This window comes from Suricata suricatta, chromosome 3 (assembly GCF_006229205.1).
Source record: "Suricata suricatta isolate VVHF042 chromosome 3, meerkat_22Aug2017_6uvM2_HiC, whole genome shotgun sequence".
NCBI classification, from domain to species: Eukaryota; Metazoa; Chordata; class Mammalia; order Carnivora; family Herpestidae; genus Suricata; species Suricata suricatta.
Window position 1 is genome coordinate 164,463,608 of NC_043702.1, and position 9,081 is coordinate 164,472,688.

At 48.1% G+C, this 9,081-nt stretch overlaps 1 pseudogene; it reads left to right on the forward strand.

The window, feature by feature from the left end:
- Positions 1-3,078: 3,078 nt before the first annotated feature.
- Positions 3,079-3,185, forward strand: LOC115288866 (annotated as a pseudogene).
- The last annotated feature ends 5,896 nt before the right edge of the window (positions 3,186-9,081 follow it).

The window sequence follows — 9,081 nt, forward strand, 5'->3', positions numbered from 1 at the left end:
TATCGGGTTAACTTTAACATTAGGTAACAGGGTCCTATCTAAAGTTCCCATCTGCAGGTGTCACCCTTAGGAATGTGGGGAGAGGTAGCTGGCCTTTCCTGATTGGATATTGCAAAGTGGTCTCTTCTCTAGGCAATGTGTAACTGCTTAATGGTTCCGGAGCGACTGATCTTTAGGCCTTCTAGTTTAGAGGGGAAACAAAGCCTGTCATGGCGTCTGTTTGGTTCAGCCTTACATTGCCTGAGGCATGCTGGATAAATTTGGTGCTGGGATTCAGTGTGAGAAACTCCATTGCTTCTGTAATTCCGAAGCACATCCAACAAGCTTTTATTGGTGGTAATACAGATCTTTCGAGCTAAAACAAGAGGATTTAAAAAAATCGGACCCATGGCCACATCCTCATTATGCCTTCACATGTAGAGCACGTTGAAATCTGCAGAGCACTGTTACTGGGATGCACTGCTTGATCTTCTGATGATCTAGTGAGGTCGGATGGATGTGAAAACTCTGTAGACTGCTTCAGTATTATAATCACACTTATCCCTGACCACGTTGGTCGTGTCTGTGAGGTTTGAAGACATGAAGGGACATGACTATGTTGTAGCCGAGTAGAATCAGATTATTAGAATTAGATTATTTGATTAGTCAGAGTAGATTATTAACTAGGATCACTCAAGCCTTCTGGCTTCTGGAAATGTGCTGCTAAAGAATCAGCAAGAGTTCCTTCATTGAGTGGTACGATCCTCACCTGGAAACCTGTTTAATCCTAAAACCTTGTTTTGAAACATTTGCTTATGACTTAACGAGGTCGTAGCGTGTCTGTGACTCACGTGGGACCCTTGGGTCAAGTGGATATTGCTATACTGACACCTACATGTCCTGATGTGGGTCTGCAGTGGGACTTAGGAAGTCTCATTTCTATAAAAACCCAGCTGTTCTAAACTCTCACCCGATTTTCTGTAGACCAAGTTCTTCCAATCCTCACCCTACTTTAATGTTGATGTTCTCCTTAAAGGTGGGTTAAGAAATACTGGAGGAAGAGATCTCGGCTTTCTTTGAGAAAATGAACTTGCTAAATAGGTCTGGTTCAACACAGACGCACACAGTTTGGATGATGGGTTTATATTCCTCCGAATACACTGAGGCGCCTCCAGCTGTCAGGGGGCCACAGTCCCCCTTCTGCGTACAGCAGAGGGCTGGCTGTGTCCTGACAGAGAGTGGAGCTCTGGAGGCACCGAGCCTATAACCTGAGCCTCCAAGCTACTGAGTTAACTGCCATGTTATTAACTAATCCTGAATTAATTTACCAGGAAGGGGCAATGCTTGGCGTTTAAGTGTTTACAAGTTGTGTAACAAATGCCTATGTGTGTATGTGTGGGGGGGAAGAAGTGAGAAAGTATGTTTTGTAAGAATATTTGCTTCTTTTTTAAATCAATGAATGCCTTTTAATAAATCATCAAATAAGAACCAAAATGCAACGTTAATAACGTAAAGAGTATGGGAGGTGATGGTATGGGTTTAAAAAAATGTTTAAAGACAAGGTAAGGATGGGGTGCGTGGGTGGCTCAGTTGGTTAAGCTTCCGACTTCAGCTCACGTCATGATCTCGTGGTTTGTGAGTTCGAGCCCCAGGTCGGGCTCTGTGCTGAAGGCTCAGAGCCTGGAGCCTGCTTCCGATTTTGTGTCTCCTTCTCTCTCTGACCCTCCCCGCCCTCTCTCAAAAAGAAATAAACGTTAAAAAAAAAAAAAAGACAAAGTAAAGATTCGGAATGCTGATGAGTAATTGCTACCTCCTCTAAGGGCACAGGGAGACGCTGTGTGCCTACTGCTTTTTTCTCCTTCTACATCCTGGCCAAACTTCAGCGAAAACTCATTCCATGTCAACTGGAAAAGATGAATTTCAAGCTTCATTGAGAGCTCTAAAACCTTAAATCCTTCTTGAAAATAACCTGCCTCTCAGGAATCTTTGGTCCCCTCAAATGATAAAGCTTTTCCTCGGGCTGTGGAATGGCTGCATTATTAACTGTGATTACTTAAGTCTCTGAATAGAAGGATGTCATAAATCTGAAAGTATTTGTTCTGGTTTGTGACTAAGCAAAACTGTATAATATTAAATCAGATGTTGTTATAAACATATGAAATGGCACATTTTTTTTCCCAACTTGGGGCATTGTGGTATGAAGCTTCTGGGAACCTAAAAAAAATGTTTTTACATTCTTGGATACTGAGACTGATTTCTTCTTCTTTCTGAGCATGAATGCTAAATACAAGGGCTTCTGTTTAGAGCTCTGTGTATTCCCAGCGAGTTAGAGAGGTCGAGTTAGAGGTGTTCTTCCTTCTTTGCGGGCTGTTCTCTGGGGTGGAACTGGTGATTTAGACCGTGTATGCGTGTGTGTATGTGTGTGTGTGTGTGTGTGTGTGTGTGTGTGTGTGTGTGAGTGTGTGTGAGTCTGTTTGTGTGTCCGTGTGTGCCTGTTGGGGGGAGAAATGAATGCAGCTGAGTGCTGTGGCATGTTCGGGTTGGAAGGAGTCACAGAATACAAAGCAAGCTCCAGGCTCCAAGCTGTCAGCACAGAGCCCAATGCAGGTCTCGAACTCATAAACCTTGAGATTGTGGCCTGAGGGCACAGTTGGATGTTTAACCAAATGAGCCACCCAGGTGTCCCTGTATTTTTTTTAATGTTTTTATTTTTGAGAGAGAGAGAGAGAGTGCACGCACGATTAGGGGAGGGGCAGAGAGAGAGAGAGACAGATACACATACAGAATCCAAAGCAGGCTCTAGGCTCTGAGCTGTCAGCACAGAGCCCGATGCAGGGCTTGAACTCACAGACTGAGAGATCACGACCTGAGCTGAAGTTGGACGCTTATTGATTGAGCCACCCAGGCACTCCTCATCTGTTTCCTTTTAATGTGACTACTGGAAAATTTATTTATTACTTATTTATTTATGTATGTATCCGTAAGTAAACTCTATGGCCAACTTGGAGCTTGAACTCACAGCCCTGAGATGGAGACTTGAAGCTCTACCACCAAGCGCGCTGCCACTAGGAAATTTAAAATGACGCATGTGGACGAGGCGTGAAGGAGAAAGGGTAAGCAGCCCTTTGACAAGGATGGAAGAGGCAGCACACATATACAACACACCGTCGCCTGTGTAGTGGCATCTAAATTTTTTAAAATTTTTTTATGTTTTTTATTTATTTTTGAGAGACAGGGAGAGACAGTGTGAGCAGAAGAGGGTCAGAGAGAGAGGGACACACAGAATCTGAGCTGACAGCACAGAGCCTGACGCGGGGCTTGAACCCACGAACCGTGAGATCATGACCTGAGCTGAGGCTGGACACTGGACGCTTAACGACGGAGCCGCCCAGGCGTCCCTACACACGGTTTTGTGGAGAGTGAGTGCCGAGTGGGCACCAGCTGCCCCTTTGGGGTAACAAGCACGTTCTGCATACGCAGTGGTGATGGCTGCATAATATCGTGAATGAACTGTCACTAGTGACACATTTTATGTTTTTTAAAAAATGTTCTAATATTTATTATTGAGACAGAAACAGAGCGTGAGTGGGGGAGGGACAGAAAGAGAGGGAGACACAGAATCCGAAGCAGCTCCAGGCTCTGAGAGATCAGCACAGAGTCCGAGGCAGGGCTCAAACTCACAAACCGCGAGATCATGACCCGAGCTGAAGTCGGATGCCCAACTGACTGAGCCACCCAGGCGCCCCCAGGACAAATTTTATGTCATATGTATTTGACCACTGTAAAAAATTCGCATATGTGGCTCCCGTTTTACTTCTGTTTTCAATGCTAGTTTCAGGTAGAGAAGTGGGGGTGTGGCTTTGCTGAAAACAGCGTCTCTAGAAACAGAAAAAGGTGGAGCGAGGCAAGGATGGGCCAACTTCCAGTGGGAGAGGTTGGGACGCTTCTCTCTCCATCTCCTAACGCCTTCCTCTTATCTCATCCCACGTCCCTCCCCGCTTGGCCTTCGGCCCGCTTCTGGGTTGCTCACTGAGATGCCTCTTTCCCTAAAATTTCTTGCAGTTTATGTGGCGTTAAGGAGTTAGGGATCTTGTTGGTTGGAAATAAAATGCAGCACCCAGCTCAGGCTTAGCAAGGCCCCTGCCTCCCAGATACTGTGGATTAAGAAAAAAAGAATCATTTCTGTTCACCTCTTCAAAGTAAACCCCATGAGGCAAACTGATGGTGTTGGAAGCTGGCACCGTGGTTGGGGGACTCGAGGTCGGAGGAGGCAGGTGGTTGTTGGGGCCCAGTAGGCAATAATAACCCTCAAACAATATTTTGCCTCTTGGGCCGCACATGTGGCTTCTGTTCATCCTATGATTTACTTTATTTTCTGGCTCTTTGTCTACTGTAGGGAGTGGTCATAATCCTCTCCCAAAAGATTTGCTTAAGGATAAGCATCCCACCCTTGAATAACTGATGAAGGGCCTTAAGGAATGTATATCTCCTCATAGAATTCTTCAGACTTATCATATGTTTAAAACCAGACTATTATTAGGGGATTCTTCTTTTTGCAATGATTTAAACCTGTTACCTACTGATAAGAATGATGTAATCACCCAGGGTATATAAGACCCTGGCTATCTCAATAAAGGTGTCCTTTTTTTTTTTTCTTTTACCAACCGCCATCCACGCCGTCTGTCTCGTCTGTCTTGTCTGTCTTGTTCATCTTGTCCATCTTCTTTCTTAGAGATATTTTCACTGACACCAACCCCCTACTCGGGACCTTTCGACTGTGGTGCATGGGCTGGTCCCCCGCAGGTGGTGGCAGGGTTGGGGCGTAATAAAGGGCTGTGGGAGATACTCTGTTACAGGTCTGGTGTTGATCAGTGTCTCCATTTCGTGAAACTCTGTGGCGCTTGTGACTGGTGTACTTTTACGAATGCACTTTGCACATCAATAAAAAGTTAAAAAAACAAACAACAGATCATTCTGGGAGGCGCATGCTCTTTTTTTTTTTTTTTTTTATTCTTTCAACGTTTATTTATTTCTGAGAGACAGACAGAGCATGAGCAGGGGAGGGACAGAGAGTGAGGGAGACACAGAATCCGAAGCAGGCTCCAGGCTCTGAGCTGTCAGCACAGAGCCCAATGCAGGGCTCGAACCCGCAGACCGTGAGATCATGACCTGAGTTGAAGTCAGCTGCTTAACAGACTGAGCCACCCAGGCACCTCCCTGCTCTTTTGAGTGGAAAGCTGGCTCTGGAGAGGATGAATGTATGTTTTCTGACCATGGTCACCAGGGACACTGCCTCCCCTTCCCTGTGGGGCCTGGCTTGACAAGGGCAGGAAGTCACAGAGGCTCAGATGAGATGGCCTTTGGAGGTCCTTCCCCAGACTAGAGATCTGGGAGGGATCCCCACCCTCCTTAGAAAATTCACCTTTGTACCCAATCTCTTGTCTCTCCGTCTGGGGCGTCCATATGCTCAGAGAATGGGGAGGGGCATCAAGAGTGAGGTGCCGCTGACCAAGAGGCTAGCTGAGCTGCTGGTGTAGACAGGACAGCTAAGGACAGTTGCATTCTGGGGGGAGACCTGCAAGGACAGGAGGGACGCCCCGGAGGGATGGGGCCCTTGGCTGCAGTTGTCACCTGCGGAAATCCTGTGTGGTGGCCCCTTCCACCCTCAGCGAAGCCTGGAGAAGAGACGGCCTGGAGCAGAGGGGCCTGGAGTTCTAATGGGGGAGCTCGTTAGCCAGATAGCGGCTGGGGGAGGCTGGAGCCCTGGGTTGGAGAAGAATAAGCGGAAATGAGGAAGGAAAAATAAATAAATAAAGGAGATAAGCAGTTGCATCTGCTTTTTCCCTTATTACTCTTTTATTTTGTGCTGGGAACCGCAGTTTCTCCGGATCTCTGCTTCGGGAGAAAATGGCCTGGAGACTGATTTTTGCAAACCAGGCCTGGCTCGTCCCTCCTTGCTCTGCACACAGTGAACTTCCACACTCGATGGGCTTCCCGGTGCCAGCCCCCTGCCCAGGGCAGCAGGTGCACAAGCTCAGACCCCGGCCCCCACCTCTCAAGTGCAAAGAACACAAAGCTATACACCCAGCCCGACCCCCTCCCCACACAGCCCTACACCAGGGAGACCAAATGCGGGGGGTCACCACGAGGTAGCCAGGTCGAGAGGGCTTACTAACGTCGACGTTGGCCTGTGGAGAAGTTTCTCTCTTGTTAGAGCACAGCCGGAAGGGCCAGCCTGGCCTCCGTGCCGACGTGCTAGTGCCCAGGTCGGCCTGCCTGCCAGGAGACGGGGTGCCAGGTCCCAACATCACCATCGTCCGGTTCCCTCGGAAGAAAGTCTGGACCTCATGTGATGGGCAAGAGGGACCACGCAAATGGCCGGGAGAGCAGCCTGTCCACACTCCAGCTCTGGTCCCACTGACCGTATGACCGGGGCTTTGCCAACCTCCATTCAGACATTCGCAGTGTAGGTGTGATGATGACACGCCAGTAGTGCCCTAGGAGGACATTAAGTGATAACATGCATGTAAAAAGCACTTAGCGCCCTGCAGGGGGCCTCCCTGCTAGCTCTCTGGCCAGACAGTCAGCCAGCGTGACACAATGACACAACATGTGTGGGGAGCGGGCCATTTCCACGACCTCAAAGAACTCCAGTTTGCAAACGGTTAACTTTTACTTAAGAGAATCTTTAAGGGAGTTTGGTGATTGCAGTTAAATCAGTTGAGCTGTACCACTTGCCCAGAACTCATGGTGTCCAGTGACCCAGGAGAGAAAGAAGTAGTTCAACGGAAAACCAAGTCATCTAATTCCGAGGACGTGTCCTTGGGATGGCACTTCGAAGCTCATCTCAGAAATCACTATTTTCTCAGTCCACTCGTGGGGCATTTTTGTCCGGCTTACCTTATGTTCACACCAGGAAGGGGATCCCTGCACTGGACTCACTTCTTTTTTTTCTTTTTAGGAAGCATTTAATTTTGAGAGAGAGAGAGAGAAATAGAGCATGAGTGAGGGAGGGGCAGAGAGAGAGGGAAACAGAGAATCCGAGGCAGGCTCCAGGCTCCCAGCTGTCAGCACAGAGCCCGAGCGGGGCTTGAGCTCACAAATCGAGAGATCATGAGCTAAACTGGATTGGATCGTTCAACTGACTAAGCCACCCGGGCGCCCCCAGACTCACTTCTTCTACAGCAGCTGATGCCTTTGGAAGTTTTTCTACATTGCTTATTTAAACCCAGGCCAGTGGACCCTCACCCCTGCTGTTCCTGCCTCCTTAAGCTCACGTCTGGGTGTGGACGGGACCTGCCAGGGCACAGCCGAGAGGGAAGGGAGGCCAGGGGCAGCCATGTTGAATGCCTGTTACCTGCTCGCTGCTCTTTGAATGTTTTCCATAAAGATTGTGAGACACTAGAGGCAAGGATGAGAGCTTGAAGCCGGTCACTAAATACTTACGGAGAATGGGCGAGGCGCCATTAGTCATGAGCACGACTGACACAGGCGTCACTTCATTAATGGAGCCGGCTGTGCTCTAGGGGAGCCTGGCATGAAGCAACCAATGACACAAATAATTAATTGCAAGTGTGATGAGTGCTCCGAAGGGGACGTGCAGGGTGCCAAGGGGTGTCTTGGTGGAGCCCTGAAGAAGAATGGGCCCCTCCCAGTGAAGGGTGTAGTGGAGGTCAGGGTCAGAAGTCGGGAAAAGCATTCACAGCAAAGGGAGAGTCCCTATGTCCACATTCTCCCCTGAGAAGGGGCATAGTCTGCCTCTCCCCAGCGATTCTCAGCCTCTCATCTAGATGCTTCTGGAACTTTATAAGTGTAGTTTCTGGACTTGTCACAGAGAGGCTGTGCTTAATTATGAAACCATCCCCATTTGTCCATTTTTGTATTATCCATGCACCACTTGCCTGATGCATGGGGCGCCTGGGTGGCTCCTTGGGTTAAGCATCGACTTGGGCTCAGGTCATGATCTCACGGTTCGAGCTTTGCATCTGACTCTGTGCTGACAGCTCAGAGCCTGGACCCTGCTTCAGATTCTGTGTCTCCCTCTCTCTCTCCCCCTCTCCTGTTCAAGCTCTGTCTCTCCCTCTCTCCCTCTCTCAAAAGTAAATAATAAAATTTAAAAAAATTTCAACTTGCCTGTTCCTTTTTGCTGCCCCCTCTCGACCCCTTACATAAGTAACCAAAAGAGAAACCCGAAGAAAGCACACACTCCTGGAGTTTATTACAGTTACTATGACTCAGACAGATTTGAAGACTAGAATTTAATGGAGTTTTTTCTAACATTTCTTGGGAACTCAAAGGACTTCCCCTGCCCCCTGCCCCTGGCCATTAAAGTAGACGATAAAAAAAAAAAACACATTCCTTTCTTAAAAGAAAAGACCTTCTGAATTCAGAGTTTATTGTCGTAAAAGCAGAGCACTTGTTCCATATTTTTGTGTCTCTGTGCACCTGTCTCTTCCCTCTGCTCCCTTTTTGCTTTATTTCTTAGGTGGGGTCATGAGCAAAGGAGAGAAGAAGTTGGTTTTAGTCTTGGCTTTTAACCTTGCCTCATGTGACTTTGGTTAACCTACTTTCCCTGTCTCAGCCTCAGTTTCTGCAAAGGTAAAACGTGAGGATGGATCACGGGACTCTGGTTTCTTTGGAACACTAACATTCCTCGTTTCTCCTGGCTGAACCTCAGCAGAGAAGCAATTTATCTGGTGGCTCCCAGCGCCATATTGAGAAGTCAGCATCTAAGCGAAATAAGTCAGGTGGAGAAGGACAGATACCATATGTTTGCACTCATCGGTCTAACAGGAGAAACCTAACAGAGGACTGTGGGGAGGGGAAGGGGGAAAGAGAGCTGGGGAGAGAGAGGGACGCAAAACCTGAGAGACGGTTGAATAATGAAAACGAACCAAGGGTTGAAGGGGGAGGGGCAGGGCGGGAAGGGGGTGATGGTCATGTTGGGGGACACTTGTCAGGAGAAGCACTGGGTGTTATATGGAAACCAAAAAAGAGAAGTCAGCATCGACTGACAATCTCCTTTCTCAGGACAGAAACTGGAGGCGAGGCCTTCCTTGTCCTCAAAGGCCATCTTCGTGGAGCCAATGTAAGTATTAGCAC